A 21,343-nucleotide genomic window follows, 5' to 3' on the forward strand; every position below is an offset into this window, starting at 1 on the left:
ACGGACCTCTGGAACAAATTAAGTTCTTAACCCAAGGTACCACTGTAAAGAGAGAGAGAGAAAGAGAGGGAGAACCATGCTGCTGCTGTTGCTGCCCACAACCTAAGAGGCAGTGGTGTGCACCAACCTGGATGGGTTAAAAATAAGGATTAGACAAATTCATGGAGGAGAAGGCGATCAGTGACTACCATCCACAGTGGTTAAGCTCTGTCTCTACAGCTGGACGCAGCAATGCTTCTGAATACCAGTTGTTGGAAACCACAGGAGGGGAGAGGCTTCTTGTGCTCGGGTCCCTTCTCGCAGGTTTCCCACAGGACTCTGGTTGGCCACTGTGAGAACAAGATGCTGGGCTAGATGGGCCATTGGCCTGCTCCGGCAGGACGCTTCTTATGTCCTTATGTTCACCTAAGGTCAAAAGAACTGCTCTCCTATTGTCTACAACTCAAAGTTTAGCACAGGGCCATTAAAAGGAGGAAACAGAAAATGATGGAGGGAGACATAGCAGAGTGCGGGTAAGCTTAAGGAATCCTCCCAGGGACCATTCACTGCTTATGAGCCCACTGCTTATGAGCTAGCACAGAAAACCCCAGTCTGATCTGCAGCTCTGAAAATCCCTCTTTTCCAATTATACGCCGCAGGGCTATGCATGCATTTTGATGGAGTCAGCCAAAAACCACAAGGAGAGCCCTGCAGCAGCAGACCACAAAATGGGATTGGCACTTGTGTCTCCTAGGAGTTGAAGTTTCAGAGCTCCTTTATCACGTGACCTGCTGACCTGAAGATAGCAAAACTGACCCCGTCTGCATGGAGGAGTCTATTGCTAAGATTCCCCAGGGAGCACCCACCAGCTGCAAACTGATCCAGCGATTAACCCTTGTGTGCTTCGGATGTAACGCGGGAGTCACGGCAATAAAGCTTTCTCTGCATAACAGATCCTGCGTCTGTAAATTGTTGCTCTTATCAGCTACACTTGAGGATGTGATTCCTTTCTTCTGGGTGAAACCAAACTGCCAAGCTGCTCTTAGGAGTGGAGTCTAAATTTATAAAGGAAGGGATATTTATTCACTGGTTTCTGAGGGATGATGGAAAGGGAAATCTTTTAAAGGCAGCTTACTTTTCAATTGCCGTCCTCACTGTATACTACACACCCGACAGAACTGGCAACATGGTTACAAGAAGGGAAGCAAATAATTTGCAAAGTTGCCACAAAATGTTCTCTGTAAGAAAAATCTGAGACTAATTTAGGATGTCTTACTCAGGCAAAAAAACAACAATAACAACAAACAACAATCAGCTGTGGAAGTTGAATAGTACATTAAAAGTTTATTGACATTTGTTTGTATTCCCATACATTTAGATCTTCTGCCTTTAATTGCTGCAGAAGTCAATCAGATTCACATTTGGTCATCTTTGGGGGCAGTGAATGAGCAAGAAAGGTTTTCATTGACTATTTTTTTTATTAAAAAATTAAAATATGATGGTAGAATTCTGGTTGTGTGTTTTTAAGGCTCGGTTAACACCTTGGAATTGTGGTTTTGTAGCCACTTAAAAGCAGGAGTGTGCTGCTGTAATCTGAGGCCCCATCTGCATCATTGATTTAAACCACTATGAGAACACTTTAAAGCAGAGGTTTTCAACCTTTTTGAGTCCATGGCTTCCCTAACCAACTACATTCTTTCTGAGGCACCTCTGTGGGGCCCAGGGGCCCACTTATGTCATCCCTTGCCTGCAGAGCTGGCAGCATCTCACCACTTTTTGAACACCCTCCCTACAGCACCCCTGACCATCATTCAAGGCACCCCAGGGTGCCACAGCACACTGGTTGAAAACCACTGATTTAAACAGTTATGGCTTCCCTCGGAGAATGCTGGGAAAGGTAGTTTATTAAGGGTAGTTTGTTCAGGGTGCTGAGAGTTGTTAGAAGACCCCTATTCCCCTCACAGAGCAACAGTTCCCAGAACAGATTAACCATCAATCCGTCTTCCCAGAAGACTCTGGGAGTCATCGCTCTGGGAGGAGAAGACAGGCCTCCTAACAACTGTCAGCACCCTGAACAAACTACAGCTCCCAGAATATTTGGGGGGAAGCCATGTCTGATTAAAGGGGGCTCATTGTGCTTTAACCAATGTCCCCACTGTGGAAAGATGTGTGGATCCAGAATTGGCCTCTACAGTCACTTACTGAATCATTGTTAAAACCGTCTTTGTGGAAGACAATCTTACTCGCCAAAGAAGAATTAGAAGAAGACATGTATAGTGCAGATGAGGCCTAAGATTCCAAGCAGTGCTGCCATTTTTTTCACCTTCTGCTTCCATTCTAACAGCAGCAGGGATCTGGGGAGAATCCCAACAGTGAGGAGAAGAAGAGGAGAAAGGTTTTGAGATGCTGCAAGGAAGAAGGAAGGCCTTCTCTGGGAATGGCCCCAAACCAATAGGACTGCAAACTGATTTCCCTTCCGAATCTGGATTTTCCCAGGCCAGCAGTTTTTGAAGACTGCCTCATCTTCGCTCTCAGCTCCTGGGTGTCCTCTCTCCTCTCTCTAACATATTTCCAGGACACGTCTCACCTTGCCCTGAGGGGAGAACACAGCAACGATTCAGTGAAATTATCTCAAATGAGGGGATATTTTCCCCCTCGTTCTCTCTCCTGTGGGCTTTCTGTGGAAAAAGAGCATTTAGCTTGTTAACGACCATTAATATGTACCATCATATATTAGGGGGAGTTAATACGCAAAGGAGAAGACTCAACCTTTCAGTTCATTAAATAAAACAAATTTTCAAAACCGTCTATTTACGATAGTTGGGGAACTGTGAGGAAGAGCTGAAGGCAGCAGCGCCTGCTTCGCCAATTTGAAGACAAGATGGGAAATCCTTAGAGGAGAAACATTTGCATGTTTGGAAGATGCACATTTTGGACACAGATACATCCAGGATGTCACTGATCCTTTCAAGGAACCACTTTCAAAATATATTTTCCTTTTATAAGATATCCCCCTTTTAAAATCCCACCAGAGACCTTCTTATAAATGAGAAACTACATCTCCTGGGATTGGACCAAGCTGGAAAAGTATGTTATTAAAAAAAAAAATACATAGCAGAATGCAGAGCAATATAATTAGCCCATTTCTTTTATTTTTTGTTATCTTTTAAAAATGTATAGCCAAATTTTAATTAAGCATATTCTCTGGATGTTTGAACTGTGCAAGAATAAGGAAAGATAGTCTTGCTGTATTTCCAAGGGATTAATTGTATCAATTTAAGTCTCCTTTTCTGATCTCTCTTATTGCAGCTGCTTGTCTTCCAGAAGTATCCACGACACCTTGTGTGAGATGCAGAGTGGTGTGTGTGTGTGTGTGTGTGTGCGCGCACATCTGTATCTGGGATCAAAATCCACAGCTTCGAAGTGCATTCTTATCATTACAGGAAAGAATTTACACAGGCAATTGCAAAATTCTGTTTGATGCTAATCTTTGTGCATGGAAATCAGTATAGGCCTTCCATCCCAAAAGCCCCTGATCCATTACATTATTAGCATCATCGTGGTTCCTATTTGTTAAGCTGTCATTTGGAATGCATAAGGAAATGAATGTATATCTATATATATCCTACTTGCAAAGTAACATCTCCTTGCTGCTTCAGTTCAATATCTCTGCAACAATGGGGCAGGTGCAAATAAACATGATTCCAAGACAGCGCTCATTGACCTGCCCAGTTCCCGAACTTTACAAAAAGAAAACATTTTGATTAGGTCACCATTTTAAAAAGCCATATAATAAAGGTCTTCTATAGCATGTCAACCCAGAAAGCGTTTAAAACAAAAAACCCAGTCCAGCTTTTCTTGACCTAGTTCTCACTACGGCAATAAGCCTGTGACTGGGTTGCACCATTTGAGACTGCAGGCAGGGACAGACATGTTGCTTGCTCCTAAGATTCTCTCCCTATAGAGAAAAAATGGTGGAAGAGAGAAGGCTAGACTATAACCCTTCTTCCTGAGATCCAGTTTTCTAAGTGCATGGATATTATTATTATTATTATTATTATTATTATTATTACCAGCCATCTTTTTCCCTGACAAGGACTCAAGGCAGGTTACAGCTAAAATAGAAACAGCTAAAAACATAGGGCACATGGGGGAAGCAAGAATTTTAAAACTAACAACAACAACAACAACAACAACAACAACAACAACAACAACAACAACAACACACACAAGGTGCCAGTACTCACCATGATTGCCTCCCTTGTTCTCTTATAATGGCAATGGCACCCACCTGAGAGGTGCTGGAACTAAGTTCTGGTGAGTTCTGGCTGGGGGAAAAAGCCCTGCACACAGATATGATCTATTAAAACATGCAGATCATTACAGTAAAACATTGCAGTGCCAGCCCTTTCCTTAGAAACAGTCAGTTTCCAAAAACCTATTGGAACAAGACAGTTTTTTATTGGGAAGATGGTGATAATCAATCTTATGTATCAAATTTATGGAAAATCTTTAAATAAACTGTTGTTGTTTTTAAAAAAAGCAACAAGAAAGTCTCCATCTACTAACGGAAGGAGAACAAGGGTTGGGGGGAGTCTTGATCTTTCTAAGAAGGGAATTCCAAAGCCTGGGAGCAACCACTGAGAAGGCTCTCTACCAAGTGTGCCTGTGAGGGTAACAGGATCAAGAAAAGGGCTTCCCCCCTAAGCTCTCAGAGCCTGGGCAGCTTCATGTGAGGGAATATAGTTCTTCAGGTGCTGGGTCTTTCCGTTTTTTAATGGAGGCGCATCCAGTCCTGTCAGCTCCCACTAGCCAACTGGAGCATCACCACCAATATTTTTGCAGACAAACACAGAGGTGTGTTTGTAACCTACGTCTCGTAGCTAAAGAGGAGTGCTTGATCTCTCCTACACTCACACACTGGACCCTTGTTTCTTGCAAGGTTCTCTGCCAGCCCTCCCTGGAGAAGCTTCTGGGCATTGAACCCGGGACCTTCTGCCTACAAAGCAGGTATCCAGCCACTGAGCTACAGTCCTCTCCTATCTTACCACTTTACCCGGACCTTTAAGGAGTGACATATTGCATAAGTGGCCCGGAACCCAATGACTTCCCTGCAATCACCTTTGAAAAATAATGTGACGCCCTTCCGCATGCAAACTTCTGTTCCCACAGGGCTGGCTCAAGAAAGTTTGGGGCAAAAGGGAGATGGTGCCCCTCCCCCCAAACCATTTCAAGGAATACCAACTAAGCCAGTGTGGTATAGTGGTTACAGTGTTGGACAAGGACCAGGAGACCAGTGTTCGAATCCCCACTTGGCCATGAAGCTCACTGGGTGTGACGTTGGGCCAGTCACTGCCTCTCAGCCTAACCTAACTCACAGGGTTGTTGTTGTGGGAATGTTCAGGGATGCAGGAGAGGATATATTGTTTGATTATAGCCTTTCCAACTTGTGTAAACAAGTTCACGATTTAGCAGAGTAACATCCCCCTTTTTTAAACTCACAGCGGATGCGTTTGCTCAGGCTCTCTAAAGCCTCTATAATATCTGTTCTGGTATTTTCCCCTTATTCCCTCATAAAAGATAAGACACGACAGTCTTCTATAAAAGTATAAAAAACAGTTTACTCACATTCTGTTCACCATCAGATCCCAGAAGGCAGACTTAGCTTAGAAAAGTAACATACACCTGGAAACTATCTCATAAGGAGACAGTCCCTTTGTCCTCTCTTGGCTGGAGGCCAAGAGAGCATCTTTGGCTAAACAGATGTTGCTTCTTTGATGCATGTAGTCATAGAGAGAGAGATGGCTGCCCTGTGCTGTGCTTTTGTCATTACCTGCACAGGTGAGGCCACACCGACCTCTAGTCACATGCAGAGGACATTTGTCCTAGTCTAGAAGGAAAGAGGAAGTTTAGCTGCTGGCTAGCCAAACATCCCTCCCCATGTGTAAACATGTTCACTCTAGGAATGTTGTACTTGACTGCTCCTGTGTTTCATATCCCACAGTTGTGGGGGCTGAATGATAAGGGGTGAACCATGTATGTCACCTTGAGCTCCTTGGAAAAAATGGTGGATAGTAAAATGTATTTATCTCTTACATCTATTTCAGCAGTGGCAGCAGGCAACATGGCCCACTCAGCTTTGTCCCTCAGCCTTTTGTTGTTCCTCCCTGACCCCTAGCATCGGCTGCCTGAGGTAGATTTTTGTGACTCAAGATAGGGTCATCACTGCACTGGAACCCTAATCCTATCCTGACTGGCAGCTGAATTCCTGGATTTCAGGCAGGGTCCTCTCCTGGTTGAACCTGGGGTCTTCTGCCTGCAAAGTGTATGCTCTGCCAATGAGCTTCAGGGCTTCAGTTCCCCACTGAGAGATTTACCCTTTAGAATCCTAAGGAGGGAGCAAAACCCAGAAAAATGACAGCTCACAGTTTCAAAATTGAGCAAGACATCTGCCAAAAGGCAAAAAATGAAAATTTAAAAAGCAAGGAACGGTGACTTATCAGGGACACTTGGAGCACAGAACCCAGTCCCAGATTTACCACCCACTGAGAAGTAAACCTAAATGAAAGCACCTGGAGCAGGGCTTGATTTGACAATTGTGAGGTGTAAGGGAGGGTGCAGAGACAGCTCCTGTAGAAATTAAAAAGCAAAGCAAAAGCCCAGAGTGAGGCCGAAACTCCGTAGCTATTGGAACAATTACAGAGCACGCGCATCCCTTCTGAACAAATCGACCTTTTCCTTTTCATCAAGTTGCAAAACACTAAAGGTTAAGGAATGTTTGAAAGGAAGCTAATTCTTTTTAAAATGGGGAGGGGGGTAGATTTATTCAAGACTCAAGCAAACTTTGCGAGGAACCATAAGGCACTAAACACATAAATTCCCCGATTCCAATAAAAAGAAAAGAAGGTGAATATGAACAGACACATGCAATCTGTACATGCAATGTTTTTGTTTTTTTTATTGGAAGGATGAATGAATGTTATGAATGAGTGTTGCTTCCAGGACGACATGAAGTTTGAAAAGAATAAATAGCCAACGAGAGGCACCTGCCCCAATGCTGGTTAATTGCAATTTTTAAGCCACATTTCTTTGTCTCTAGTGTACGGGGATGACATGAGTACAAGGAGAGCAGATCAATGATGGTGTCAGATTTTCTTACTTTCCACGTTGCGTTTGACCTGGATGGCACGAACGGTAGTCACAACTAACGGGGAAAATGAAACCGCCTGTCCTGCTTTTATCACCCTAATGAGCACAAACAAAAATATGTAGAGAAACGCTTTCCCCAAAGTTCTCGAGGTTACTGCTCCAATCCTTCAGCTGTCCCTGAGCGAGCAGGGACAAATGTCAATTGGTACACCACGCAAAGGATTTGTGGGACAATTCAATCTTTACCCTAAAAAAGAAAGAAAGAAAAGAAATTGTGTGCAATAACAACAGCTGCAACAATAATAGCCTTAGTGACAATCATCGGAAATTAAAGAGAGAATAGGAACAGAAGACATAAAACTACAGCATCTTAAAGACTTAACCATTAATGAACTCTGTTTTGTGGCTTTTGTAGGCTGGAGTCCACATCATTGAATGGAAGTCTGCAAAAGCTTCTGCAAACATGGAATCTTGTCAGTCTTTAAAGCGACCCAAGACCATTTTGCATTGGATAGCGATGGAGGAGAATTTCAATTCACATCACATTTAAAGGTGGGTCTAACTTATCCACACTTTTGGAAACAGTATAGGACAATATAAGAAACATAGCAGGCCTTCAAAATTTGCACTGCTCTGGATTTTGCAACGCAATTCTCTGATCAAGTAATGTGCTAAGAAATGTGTATAGGTGGAAACAACATACAGGAAAAATTAGAGGTAATTGCTTTGCAAAAATGTGCATATTAGGTAAAAATACATGAGGACGCACTAGTGAATCTTCATGAGCAAAAACAAACAAACTTCAAATGGATGTAGAAGTGTGGATAACTGAATTTAAGATTGGGAAAATGACAAAGAGGGAGAAACAGAAATTGACAGATTTGCCCATCCCTAGTGCCTGATGGAACAAATACAGCTGCCCTTCTGGAATAAGGACATAATCCCAGTCTGACAAAAGGTCCATTTCATCCAGTGTCCTATTTTAACAAGTGGGCTCCAGACACTTCTGGAAACCCATGATCAAGGAGCTTGAGTTTAGTGTTCTTGCAAACTATTTCATCTAAACATGATCAGCTTCCTTCTAAACCTACTGTGAACAGTCATTGCCCTCAACCAGAGCCAGTGTGGTATTGTACAGAAGATGCTGAACCAGGAGGTCCTGGTTCAAATGTCCCATCCTACAGCTCCATAAGTGACCACAGGCAAAGCAGTATTTCTCAGCTAACAATTCTACCATCTCATTCTGTGGCACATGTAGACGGGGCATTGGTGTTCTTCAAAAAGTGTCATCGTCCCCCCCCCCCCCCATGTATGGTCAGGGCAGGTCCAACACATTTTGCTGCCTGAGGCAGAATGCTAACACCTCTCCCTCCTCCAATTCAAGGTGCGTAGTACTTGAGGAGGGCCAAGTTAAAATCCCACAATCACCTCTTATTGTTGTATTGTCACTTACGCTAACAAAGATACCTTTGCTGTCCCTTCTTGACATCCAAAACAAGCCGTCTGAGGCACTCACTACACTCTGCTTAATGGTAGGGGCAGCTGTGTCTAGGATGTCACTCTGCCTTGGTACAGCCTCCTCCCTGTTCCAGAGTCGGGCAGGCCTGTATGGATTAAAATTGAATACTGGACACACATGCCCAATTCCATGTGCCACCTTCAAAACGCTTACCTAAAATTACAGTTGAATTGGATTAATAAATGAATGCAAGATACTAGAGCTTAAACGGGGCTCTGGAGATGGTGCAATCAAACTTCTCGAGATGTCAGCACAGCACTTAGCAGTATTTAACAGTTGCATAATATATGGAAATTCACTTTTGTGTTCCCATGCTGGGAGGTATTTCATCTGCTGACATTCTGATGGCGTCATGCAGCAATACAAAGCAGAAGAGCCCTGCCAGGGGGGGAAAGTTGGCAACCTTAGTCTCAGCTTTTCCATGGCTTGACCCCTGCGCTTGAAACTGTAGCTTTGCTAAAGGGTCAGAAAAGTCCTTGTCATCCCCCTTCATTGCACTGCAACGGCAGCTATTTAGCCAGCTTACACACACCCTAAACTGTGTTAAATCCAGATACTCAGAAAATCCTGGGAAGCGAATCATTTCTGTTTCTCTTCCCTAAAATCCTGTTTGCTAAAACCCATTTGGTAGATGAGAGAATATTTTTTTCGTTGTGAATAAGTGCTCAGGTTCATTCAGTCATTCCTGTTAACTGCCAAACGCACCCCCTTTCTCCAGCATATAGGATTTCTATGAAAGCATGATTTAATTTGCAGTTAATTAACTCATCAAATCATCATTCTGATTAATCAATTAATGCTTTCAGACCCAACCGAGACATTTGTAATTTCTTACGAATAAAGTGGGCCCTTTTTTAAATTCATATGGCATGGTGATCAGCCGAAGTGAATGACAGGCAGTGTAAGTGATGCTTTGGACTAAAGTACATGGGATGCTCCTTCAATTAAAGTTTGAAAGCACTAATAGCCATTGATTTGATTCATTCATTAACTACAGATTAAAATGTTGAGTTTACAATCAGAACTCATCCATTGTGGGGAAAGGGTGAGCAATACGTTTAGGCATGAAGCATTGGGTACAAGAGCCTTGGAAGGGTTGCCGTAATACTGGAAAGTCTCTAAGCATGTACAAAGTGTTTGTCCATCATTGGTGAGCCTGAAAATAGGCTCTGGTTTGTTTGTTTTTCAAAATGTTGAAGTATTCTGCACAGTGGGGAATCTGTGGCAAACAGACTTGGGGGGGGTGTTGGGGCAGTCATTGTGATGCCCTCTAGATGCTGTTGGACTACAACTCCCATGAGCCACAGCTCGGACAATGGTCAGGGATGATAGGACTTTTAGTTTAACAGCAACTGGCAGGCAACACATTTGCTACCCCTGGCAAGGTGTCAACAGAAATTCAACTACACTCTTTAACCACAGACAATTGAGGGACAAACGAAATGGGTGTGTACAGCACAGGCAGAGATGCCTCTAGAATAACTCTCTTAATGATGATGTGCATCTAAGCAGCAGCAGCAGCAGCACCCCGCCCCAAATGGTAAAATGGTTTAGCTCCAGGCACCTCTTCATGATCAGAAATAAACATTCCTGGGGGAAGGAACCATAGCACAGAGGGGTGGGATTGAGCGCGCTCGCTTCTCCTGCAAAAGTTTCCAGGTTGATGCTTGGGCATCAGCAGTTGCAAAGGGGCCAAGGGATCCCAAATACTTGCTGAGGCTCTGGGTCGCAGACAAGCCCCGCGCAAAAACGAGTTTGCAAAAAAGACGAGCTGGTGCCTTCGCAGCGCGCGTAAACTTGGTTGCAGGGTCGCAGGAAACCCCTCACCTTTAAGAGCTGTGAAAGGCAAGAGTTTAAACGAGCGTCACTCTCCCTCACAACTCTGCAGGGCAAACTTGCTCCGGTGCCCTCCCTCTCCTTTCTTTTCAGGACGGATAAAGGAAAGTCCTTTCTCTGCGCAGCGGCGCGTTGTTGAACTACGGAACTCGCGCCCGCAGGAGGCAGCGATGATGGCCACCAAACTGGATGGCTTCAAAAGTGTATTGGACAAATTCGTGGAAGGGGATAAGGCTATCAGTAGCCGCCAGCCACTAAGGTCATGCTCTGCTTCCACAGTTGGAGGCAGCAATGCTCCTGAATACCAGTTGCTGGGAATCACTGGGCTCTTGGGCTCGGGTCTTGCTTGCGGGTTTCCTACAGGCATCTAGGTGGCCACTGTGAGAACAAGATGCTGGACTAGATGGGCCACTGGCCTGATCCTGCAGGCTTTTTCGATGTTCTTTTCTCCCTTGCATCAGGTCACCCCCGCCCACCTCCACCTCTTCTCCTAAGGGATAGTTATCATGACAGTTAACATCCAGGAGAGTCGTCTTAATCCTCCCATCAATGAAAAGCAAAACAAGTAATCGAGCGACAAAAGATGTTTTTAATAGTTGACAGCCCCACTTTTTGCTAAGGAACCCCCGGAGACCCTGCTGGAAGGGCAGGCGCAGTTAGGGGCGCGCCCCACCACCAACGCGTGCCAAGGGAGGGGGGGTCTCTTTCGAATCCACCGCCTGCTCTAACGGATGTCTGTCTTGGAATCCAGAAATGCCTTTGCTTTTTGTGTCCTAGACAAAAGAGAAACCCCCTTGTGTCTCTTGCGAAACCATCCCAGTGCCGAAGGAAGGGGGAAAGGGTCGTGGGGCCGGGAGAGGATTTGTCTTGCTGTAAATCACCCATCCTTGTCTGGGACTGCTAGCGCCTCCGCCCTGCTTAAGCACAGGCGTAACTCTCACCAAAATAAGTGAGACTTATTCGTTTTAGTGGATCGGTGCCAAAAAAAAAAAATTGTTTAATTGTTTTACACAGAGGCGTTTGAAAACAGCACATTTTTTATTTTTTTAGAAAGAGTGAGTGGGTGGGTGTGTCAAAGACGGGGACATAAAGAAAATACGAATTCTTAGTCTCTCTCTTTCTCACACACCGTTTATGCTATGCAATCAAATGACTTGTGCTTTCTTTTTTAAGCGAATCAAGCTTTATTGAGTATATATTATAGATTTTTTTAAAAAAAAATAAATAAATACATGGATGGATCTGGATATCCTGAGCCAGGATCCTAAAAACGTTGCTCGTGGTACTTGCTACGCTTGCCCTTCTTTTTAAAAAAGCAAGCAAAAGGGGAAAAGAAAAAGAAAAGAGCAATCCCATTTATGCAAAGGCGTCCGCTAGCAAAAACTTCCTAAGGGTGTGTGAAATTGACTAATCTCTCATGGCTTAATATAAATAGCATTTGCTGTCGCCTCTGGTGGCGTTGCAGGATCCGTGTCTTTCCTCCTCCCTCCCGCTGCCCAGCGAGAGCGCACCGCGGCTCTGCCAGGCGTTAACTTATTTCTTCCCAAGCGATGGGCAATTGTCTTCTGCAGAGATTTCTCTTCGCTGCTTCTCTCTCCGGCGGGAGAACCATCTGCAGCTTCCAGCTTTCTGCAAAAAAACAACCCCTGAGAACTCTCTCCGTTTGCGTTCAGGCTGGGAAGCGATCAACCCAGAACTGGACGTCCCAGTTACAAATTGAGGGAAGCGGGCGCAAACAAAATTTTTCTTTTTAAGGAACCAAAATTCCTACAGCTCGATCCAGGTTGAATAACCTGGTCGGCTTTAGTGGATTTAAAAATAATATATATATACCTTCAGCTGCAATTAAAACAAGCTAAAACAGGGTTTGCAGCAGGTGAGGTTTTGTAAACTCCCCACCTGGAAAATCTGCACTGCCCCAACCCCCAATTTGATGCCCTCAGTTAGGAAAGAGTTTGGAGACGGCCTCGGAAAGTGGTGCTTAAAAGCCATCTCCCCCCCCCCCCTTCTTCCAGGAAGGTTGTGTTTGTGTGAGCTCGCGCGCATGTGTATGCCTATGTACAGGATATTATGTGTGTGGCCTCAGCAGGATGAGAGCAGAAAACTTATCCAGGGAAGCTTATATATCCCCTTGGGACTCTTGGGAGGGCTGCGTGTCCGTGCGTGATGCTCTCTAGTTGTCCCTTACGGCCGTGGCGCAAAAGGGAATCGGGAAGGCGCAAGAGCCACTTTTCCACAACAGCCCCGCGCAGAGGGAGGTCAAGGCGCGGCGTTGCCGCCGCCCTTTCCTGGGCGCAAAAGTCCAGAGACCGGCTGGGGTGTGTGGCGCTCCTGAGCGCAGTTGGGGAGGTGTCGTGGGCAACTGGCGGATACCTGCCTTTGCTCTGCAAACCGTTTTCATTGGCCAGCCCTTGATCTGGGGCTCTTCTGACTTGGCCCCCATTGCACTGATTTACTGGGCGCTTTAGTTCAAGAAGGAGCGCCTCTGGCCAATTGTAGCCTCTGGCCAGTTTTAGCTTCTCCTGTGTGTGGTGTTTGTGTTAAGGCGCTTGGTGTTTCAAGTACACGCACGCACGCACCTCGCAAGAGCTCCTTCCAGACAGCGACTGGGATGACAGGGAAAATAATCTGGAGAGGGTTGTGAGATGGGATCTGATACAAAGGAAAAACTGAGTTTCTTTTAAACATCGCTTCCTTTTTTTTTTCTTTTTAAGAAAGCGGGGAATGGCAGTAATCCAGAGAGGCAAGGCAGGCACTGAATCCGAGCAACATTCCCAATTTAAATAAATAAATGAGATACATAAAATCGAACTTTTCCTCTCCTTGCAGGACTTGCTGAGCCCGTTTGCAAAACCTAAAGGAGTTAAAACAACAACAATTATTTTGCAAAGACCAGCAGAAGGTGGGAAAGGGGGTTGTTAAAGAATTGCTCAGACTCTCCAGATCAATGGCTTGTGGGGGTCATTTCCGACGTGGAAGTCTTTTGAGACTTGCGCCGCCCCCCTACACCTCTCCACATGCTGATTGCAAACGGTTTTTTAAAGTTCCAAGCTCTGGATTTCTGGGCTGTTAAAAACCAAAACCCTAAAAACTGTCGGAGTTATAACCACCACCGCTTAAGAGGCTCGGCAGACAAAACATCTGGTTCGTTAGGGCAAAGTTGCTGGAAAACAGAAAAGAAAACTTTGCTGCCGTGCAAATTCGCTTACCAAAACAATTTACATTCGAGAAAAGGTTCTTAGCCAAAATGAACAAACTTAGTTTCCTTTTTCTTTTTAATTTGTATCCGAGGGCTCTGGGAACCCGCAAGTAATTTCCAAAAGAAAATACGTTGTTATTGTTGCTGTTTCATAGCACTTGGGGCAATTTCCCCCAGAGCTCCGCCTCCCACATTTCAGGATTAATGATTACTTTTCCAACTATTTCCCCTCCCCACCAATATTTCCACCACCCTTCAAAAAAAGAGAAAAGAACTGAAGGATGTCATTGGGAAGGAGTGAAGAAGGAGTTATGGGAGGGGGAGTATTTTTTTCCAAGCCTACAAAAACCTCAGACCCCTCATATTTATGTTCATTCATTTCTCCCTTCCTTACTGTTCGTCAAGGAGGGGAGGGGGGGAACACACCCAATATTTTCTTTTCCTTCCCTTGGGAGAAATTAAAATTAAACTTGCAATTAAAATCGGGGGAGGGGGTGGAACTAGTTGTTGCTTCACCTTAGAACAAAAGAAAATGTTGGCACAGGAGGGGAAAAATTATTACCAAGTTGCTTGTTTTAATAGACAGGCAAGATATATTTATGCTACACACAGACACACACACACGTCCCTGGACCTTGCCAATTTCATTCTGCCTTGCCTGTTTACACTTACACACACACACACACACACACACACACACACAATATATTACGGAGAAGGGTTCACAGCCTCCTTAAGAATGAGTATCTGATTCTTAATACTACAAATGCAAACTTTCTTGGGGAGATGGTAGGAATCAGATCCCAGTCTTAAAAGGTCGGCGGCCGCCACGCACGCACACGATCATCCCCTTGCAGCCTTCTCAATAACAACACGACTACCTTTGCTCATGACGTTGTTCTGCAATGTATTTCTGCAAAGCTTTTCAGCCTCCAGACTCTCTCTCTCTCTCTCTCTCTCTCTCTCTCTCTCCACTCACAGGCCAGACCTGTCCTCTTTGCAGGATCAGATCCTCAAGTTCCCTTAAGCCCTTGGCAAATGTAGGGCTTTCCCCCCTCTTTTTACTCCCAGTTTTATTACTCGAGGCCTAAGCAACACTCCTACAAACAAAGTACGTAATACTTCTTGGGTGAACTGTTGATTCCTTCTTAATGACGTTCAACGCGAAACGACCGGGTTAGTGCAAGGATTTGGGGAGGTTAGGTGTTTGGCTGTTTGTGCTTCCAGCAAGAGAAAAGATGTAGGAACTAAGGCAGGTCCTTTACGAAGCTGGTCCCAGCCAGCAGCGGTGGCAAATCTGCGTCTGCGTAGCCATGCCCAGTTTGGTACCCACGCCTCAAATACCTAAGGATAGATCATCCTTGCCAGATTGTCTGCCGCTGAAAAAGGAGGCAATTTCTTTGGAAGATTTGATCTTTTCGAAAGCCAAGTCCTTCCTCTGATTCTGCTAAAATCATCAACCTTCCCAATGTAATTACGACCGTTTTAGGAATACTGGTAATCAAGCTTTCATTACAAATAAGTTTCTTTTATCTAAAAAAAAGGGGGGAGTGTATTTGAGAAGTGAACTTTCTTGTGACGTTACAACCCAGTAGGATATTTTCTGCTTGGTTTAATAAAACGACAACTTCTCATAGCAAAAAATGTCAAAAGTTCCTTTAAGAAAATATAAATAAATATAAATAGTTATAGATAGGTGTGTAAAGCCTAGCAGACGTGATTCCCTACGGGGGCAAGTCGCCCCCCCCCTCCGAAAGAAGAGGGGTTTTATCTGAAAACTGCCATGTTTAGCAGACTTCTTAGTTTCAGACCTGTGCAAAGGTGGCACCCCCCCCATCTCTCTCCATCTGAGCTACCGAAGTTCTCTGAAATGCTATGCTCATTCCCCAATCCCGAAACGGCAACACCTTAATTAAAACAATTGCATTTTACGTTCTTAGTTCCTGATAAGAACCATCAAGAGAGTCTCCTCTTTTTGCAAAAATAAAAAATAACCCCCCCCCAAGAATAAGCCAAACTTCTCAGCCCAAATTCTCCAGCGCCTTCCATAAGACTCATTCCATATAGAGGTAAACTCTCCCAGGTTTGAGTCCCCGGAACAATTAAGACTAAGGAGGTGAATTATAAAGGGAATCCTCTTCCTCTCCTCCCATTTTACATTATAGCTCTCTTTATAGCTCTCTGGTTTTACCAAAAGAAGAAGAAAAAAGCGAATATTGTTTCTGATACGTGGGGGAGGAAGATCAAGGTTTTCTCTCTTTTTTTCTCTTTACCCCCTGGCGGGGGGGGGGTATCCCCTCCCTGCAAATTCAATGCCATTTTGCAGGTATTTGACTAATTAAAAAGAAGCAGTTTCACTGGGCCTGCCTTGCTAAAATGCAGATCTTTCTAATTTAATAGCTGCAGGGAAAATGTGTGTGTGTGGGGGGGGGGGGACCTGCAAGGGCTAGACGACTTGTAGTGCCCCTCTCTTCCTGTCCAAACTCCTCTGCCTCTTTCCATCCATCCAATTCTGGACCACTGTTTAATAGGAAAGTGGTCCATGGCATCGTCAGGATGCAAGAAGAACAGGATTAGAGAATGAGGAGTAGATTGGTTGGGGTGGGGTGGGGTCACAAGTTTGTGTTGGGTTCTTGTGGTCCTTCAGACACACCAGGGGTTCCTGATGCGACACTCAGCTGAGGGGGAAGTGAATCCAATGAAGAGCAGGATCCACACTATTTGTGGCGGGGGCGGGAGCGGGGAGCGAGGTCAGAAGGAGGTTCTTTCCCTCCCCACCCCCCCGGTTTAAAATTCTGACTTACTACGCATTTGCACGCAAAACCGCCTCCCTTCCTGGCCAATAAAACTGCTATTAGCTGGCCCTTCTTCTAATTCTAAAACACTGTGGCCTGGAAGAAAAGGGAAAGTTTTGCTTCGGTGCAAGAAGTTAAAGGATCTCTCCCGCTCGGGTTACAAAACAGGCCTCTATCTCTGTCCGGACCTCACGGCTTTCAGTTACATCTTGTCTAACCCAGATATCGCCTAGTGTACCCCCGCTCCTTTGGGGAAAAAACCCACAAATACACACACACAAGCCTAATAACCACGAGCGATTCTCACGCTGAGCAAAAACTCTCAATAATAACAGTCTCAATTGCGCGCGCGCCTTGCTTTGGACACCCGCGCATTCTCCCCTTTAGGATCGTGTGCAGCTCTCTGTAGCTGGTCACACAAACCCCGTGCGCTTTTACGCGGTTTGACAAGCATGCATTTTGGAAAGCTGCTCCATTTCTCCGGACTTTGTTGGGTCTCTGTCTCTCTGCTCTCCCCTCCGCCGCCGCTTCAAGACTTTGCGCTCACATTTGCTGCAAAGGCAAGCTGACCCCTTCTTCCCTGCTTAAGTTGCCCCGCGCGCGTGAGTTATTGGTGCGGAATCTCCCAGCCTCCCGTTCCGCCTGCCCGGCGCTTGCAGTTGCAACGCGCGCATCCCGGGTGACACTGATGGATGCGCCAATGGGGGAGATGGACAGATGTTGGGGCGGATCTAACGGCATGCAAAGCCAGAGAAGCAGAGGGAACTCGGAGAATCGGGATTGCGGGAAAATAAAATAGAAAACTCACTCATTCCTGGTACACACAACCCGCCACCAACCCACCAGCAAAGTCAGAGAGGAAATGTTTCTTCTTCTTCTTCTTCTATTATTATTATTATTATTATTATTATTATTATTATTATTATTATTAGGGGGTAGGCTAAGGGTTTGCTAAGCAAGCCCTTATCGCCTCTCGCAGTGTCCAGATCCTGGATCCTGCAACAGCAAACCGACGCCAATGCAATGGAGCCCAGCGACCCTGGACAAGACAACTCACCCTCTTCTGCTCCTAGGCAAGAGAATTAACATTCTCCCATGCTGGCGGTGGCAATTTCCCGAGGACTGGAAAATACTTTTGCTCTCTGCTTGTGCATGTGTGTGTCTCATCCTAAGGGACCGTCTCTCTCACCCCTCCCTTTCTTAAAAAAGAAGAAGACGGAAACCATCCAACAACAGCATATTTTTCCCTCCCCTGCTACTCTTCAATGCAAAAAAAGAAAAGAAAAAGTACCTAATCCCTTACCCCGCACAGCAAAACCCAACATCTGAAAACATCTGTACCGAGTGAGGGTCTTGGGAGGCATCCCAAAATCTTCAAAGACTAGCAGTGTGTTTCTTAATATTTTTTTTAATAAAAAAACCTTACTGTGAAAAAGTGAGATCACTCTTTCCCCCCACTCAAAAAAGCACGAGATTACACGCAAATTGTTATCATCATCTTCATCATCATCTTTTTTTTTTTAAGAGAGGAAAATTCTTTGCTACTGATGTTTGCTGCGCTTAAGCAAAAGGATCTGGGTCTCCAGGCGCTTGCCCGGGCATTGCAGGGAGCTGTTATTAAATATCTCTCAGCCACACAAAGAAAAGAGAGCGGGGAGGAAGAGAGAGAGAGAGAGAGAGAAAGGGGGAGGGGGTGCAATTGGCAGTCGAGAAGGTGCTTGGCTCTACCTTCTGATCCATGTTCATAAAGCACTTGAAACGCAGTTAAGAGTCCATCCTCTCTTCTCTGGCTCCCCCTCTTCCCTCCTCCCTCCCTTTCATTCCCTCTGCCGTACCCTATTGCAAGCCAGGAACACCCAATCGAACGCGCAGCGCATCGATTCGCCAAGCGCTCTTTTGGCAAGGGATTTCTTTTTCTTTCTTTCTTTTTTAAAAAAACCCACCCTCCTAGATCTCTTTCCCCCACCGATGAACTTGGACTTGCAAGGCGGGGTGGGAGCGAGCGAGCGACTGAAAGAGCCTCTTTAAAAAAATAAAATAAAAATTTTAAGAAGTACGTGGTGTGATGTGTGGTGAAGAAGAAAACCTGGGAGGCTTGTTTCTTTTTGCAATGGACCAAGCTTAGCTGGTCTTTATTATTATTATTTTTTCTCCTCCCCTTCCCCGTACTGTTTGCAAAGATTTCCTGGGGGACCTTTGCAAAGATGAGGACAGAGACGTGAAGGAAGGCAGGAAGAGGAGAGAGGGGGGCGGGAGGGGGGGAGAGCTCCTAAAGTGGATCCCCTCTGCAGCAAGAAAGAGGATTGCAAGCCGGAAACCTTGGATATATGCTTGCAGGAGCCTGAAAAAGCACCCAGCAAGGAAGGTTGGTAAGTCAGGGAAGCAGCAATGCCAAGAGGGTGGCGTGAATCCCGGAGGGGCGCATGAATGCTCTGGGCCCCAGAGAGAGAAACGATTGGAGGGGCGCTGCTGTTTCTTTCCTTTCCTTTTTAATGCTGGGTCCTGGGTGAAGTGTTTTGTTGTGGGGTAGGGGAGAGTTGCACGTGCAACCCAGCTCCTACTTATGCTTGTTCGGATGCAAGTACCACCGACTCCGGCGGAACTTCTTCCCAAGTCAATGTCTCTCTCCTCCCCACCCCCTCGAAAAACCCCTTCCTTTACGTTGGTGGACTCACGAATCCTAAGTCCCGGGACCCCTGATCAAAGCAGGGTCAAGTTTCAAAGGGGCTTGCACCCCCTAACAAGGAGCTTGCACCTCTGTTGCTGGACTCCTGCTGTTGACCTGTGCTGCTATTATTATTATTATTATTATTATTATTATTATTACTTCCAGAGATTTTGGCATGCGGAACACAGTCCTCCAGCCTAGAAAAATACTTTGCCCCTTCTGTGCTCTCTCTCTCTCCCCCCCCAATCCCCCACCCTGGTGCTGCCACTGAATGGGGGGGGGAGAGTTTAGAGGCGCCTGGCGGTGGTTGAAAGGGAAGGGAGCAGGAAGCACCCCTGATAGCAGAGCTGGGCAGACCTTCTCCCTTCCTCTCCCGCTGGCCTCCCTTGACAGATGTGCTGTCAAGGCCTGGCTGACCGGAGGGCGGCCGCGTTTCAGGAGGGGTGGGCAGGCGGGAGAGGCTGCCTGGAAGAACTCTGGCTCACCCCTTCCCAGCCAACACCCCCCCCCCGCGCGCCTGCCAGCCACCCCCATCCGCATGCCTTCCACGCACTTCCCAGACTTTGCTGGAGGAATTCTCCTCCGAGCTGGAGAGGAAGGAAGATGATGGATTTCTTATTTCTCCCTTTTGGAGAAGAAGAGAAGGATCTCTAAGCCACGGGGTTTTGTTTAAGGGGGATTATTTCGAAGGAGTTGTCTGAGAAGGGGAGGGATTGGGACCCTGGAGCAACACAGGGCGGAGAGGTCAAGAAATGGGAGCTTTCCAGGAATCCCCCCTGGGGATGTTTGGAAGGGATCTGGACTTTGGGTGGGTGGTCTTTGAAGCTCACGAGATGGGCTTCGTCTCCAAGTTAATTGATCCAGGTGGGATAAGGGGAGACCCAAAGGATGCCTTGGAGAGGTTTAGACGGGGGCTGAGAGGGCGTTTAGGATATTGGGAGGAGGGTACCCCCATCATTGTCCCGTTGGCCTAGATATGAGATACCCTCCAGACCTCAGGGGTTTGCAATAGGAGCGGGATCGGAGAGCCCAACCGAGGTGGGACCTCCAAACTCCTGTCGGGTGATGGGACGAGAAGTCTCAGGTATTTTTCCTGCTCCCAAAAAGAGCTCTGTCTGGGAGGGGGGCACAGGGGGTCCTGCCAATGCTGTCCTGGGGGTTCCCTCTGGTTGTGGAGGTGGGTGGAAACCTAGGAGATGCAGCCCGAGCACAGTGTGTGCGTGGAAAGGTGAGTCTCACCTGTGGGACGGGACGAGGAGCCGCTCTTCCTCTCCTCCTCGGCCACTCCTGGGGGTTCAGGCGCCGGGCAGAGACTTCCATGGGATACCCAAAAGGTGGCTTTCAGAACTCTCACGCGTGGTGGCTGGGGCGAAGTGTGTGTGGGGGGGGAGAGGAAAGAAGGACGGCCCACCAGTTGGGTAGGGGAAGAGGTATGCTCCTCCCCTGCTTTCCTTGGGCAGCTTGGCATCTGAGACAACCCCCTGCCCGCTCTGCTGCTGCAGACTGGGCACCCTCGAGATCACTCGCCCTAAGCTGATGGGCGCCGTCGAGGCTGCGGATTGAATTGAGCGGGGAGGGGACGGGTTGGAGGAGGAGGGATCCTCCCCCCGTCCCTCCTTGTCCCCTCCCCCTCCTCCCGGCTGCCATCTGGGGAGGGGGAATCCCCTCTCCTGCTGCCTCCCCCCTCCCCACTCCAGAGCGCTCTTCTTTCGCGCGTGGCCCCCGCTGCGTTGCTGGGCGGCTGCCGCGCGAGGCGCAAAGAGTTAAGGCGGCAGCGGCAGCTTCGGCGGCAACGGTGATGGGCGCCCCCCTCTCCCTCCCTCTCCCTCTCCCCGGCGACTAGTTGGAGTCACGCTGCGATCATCTCTTTTTCCCTTCAAGCTTTGCCTGTTGCCTCCGCCGAAGCCGAAGAAGCCGCCGCTCCCTCCGAGCGCCGCTCGCCGAGCCGTCGGAGCGCCGGGCTGGAGAACTGCAAGGCTGCGCGCGGCGCTTCCAAGAGCCGGCCGGCCGCTCCAGCAGGAACCCTGGAGGGCGCTTGATGCCGTGAGCTCCCCGAAGAAGACCGGAGGAGGAGGAGGAGGAGGAGAAGGAGGCGCCGCCGCTACCGTCGGGCCGGGCTGGGGGTGGCTCCCCTCGGAAGGACTCCCCCAGAGGGCGCCTCCACAGGGCTGGCCCCAGTCCTTGCGCTCCTTGCTGCG

At 47.0% G+C, this 21,343-nt stretch overlaps 2 long non-coding RNA genes across 2 annotated transcripts; both read right to left on the bottom strand.

Annotated features, from left to right (window-relative positions):
• Positions 1-1,297: 1,297 nt before the first annotated feature.
• On the bottom strand, positions 1,298-6,594 carry LOC310711514. Its single transcript, XR_014528516.1, has 2 exons — positions 4,227-6,594; positions 1,298-2,572 (listed from the first exon to the last, which is right to left on the bottom strand). It is a non-coding gene; the product is annotated as an uncharacterized lncRNA (long non-coding RNA).
• Positions 6,595-6,913: 319 nt separating this feature from the next.
• LOC310711511 lies at positions 6,914-21,028 on the bottom strand. The gene is made up of 3 exons (XR_014528513.1): positions 20,385-21,028; positions 10,475-12,112; positions 6,914-7,375 (listed from the first exon to the last, which is right to left on the bottom strand). It is a non-coding gene; the product is annotated as an uncharacterized lncRNA (long non-coding RNA).
• Between the last annotated feature and the right edge of the window lie 315 nt (positions 21,029-21,343).

The sequence above is a fragment of the Podarcis liolepis genome (genome assembly GCF_965112155.1).
Source record: "Podarcis liolepis genome assembly, chromosome: 7".
NCBI lineage: Eukaryota > Metazoa > Chordata > Lepidosauria > Squamata > Lacertidae > Podarcis > Podarcis liolepis.